This window comes from Theobroma umbraticum, unplaced genomic scaffold (genome assembly GCF_002168275.2).
Source record: "Theobroma umbraticum cultivar Fairchild unplaced genomic scaffold, ASM216827v3 scaffold_30.0, whole genome shotgun sequence".
NCBI lineage: Eukaryota > Viridiplantae > Streptophyta > Magnoliopsida > Malvales > Malvaceae > Theobroma > Theobroma umbraticum.
The window spans coordinates 1,314,731-1,315,368 of record NW_018397254.1 but is presented as its reverse complement, the minus strand read 5'-3'; positions in this window follow the sequence as shown (position 1 = coordinate 1,315,368).

Below are 638 nucleotides of genomic sequence, written 5' to 3'. Positions count from 1 at the left end.
TACATCCCAAAGAGATAACAGAGCTACATAAGATCTCATTCTCCCTGCATATTGCTAATAATTTCTAACAGCAACCTCTGGAGACCCAAGAATCAAGAACTAAGCGCAGAAAGCAAACAAAAAGCAATATAATACACGAAAAACTAGAAAAATATGAAGTCCCCAAACAAAAAATAAAAGAAGTGCATGAAAAACATTTAAGAAATCACACCACCATTCCAAGTGCAACAAGATCCTTCATCCTTGCCCTTCCTTCTTTAAATTTTGGAAACCAATAACACATCAGCATCTAAAATAATAAAGGGTCAAAAAGTCATATAATGCTCAGTGACATTAGCGACACAGGATTCTAAAAACTCTAAAACTAAAGATTTTTAAGTGATACAATAATAACCAGGAAGCAAACTTCCTTGACTGTTGAGGCAGGATTCCAAAGTTGAAAATGCAAGAGACCCTCATCAAACAAACCATAAATAGATATTGGAAGCAAAAAATTCCAAGAGGTCCTAAAGATCATAATCCAAGACAATGAAACAATTTAAATATGCATTAGTCAACAGAACTTCAAAAGCAAGAAAAATATCTGCAGCTGGCTAAAATCACAAAATACATATCACTTTAAAATTCCAAGCACACAA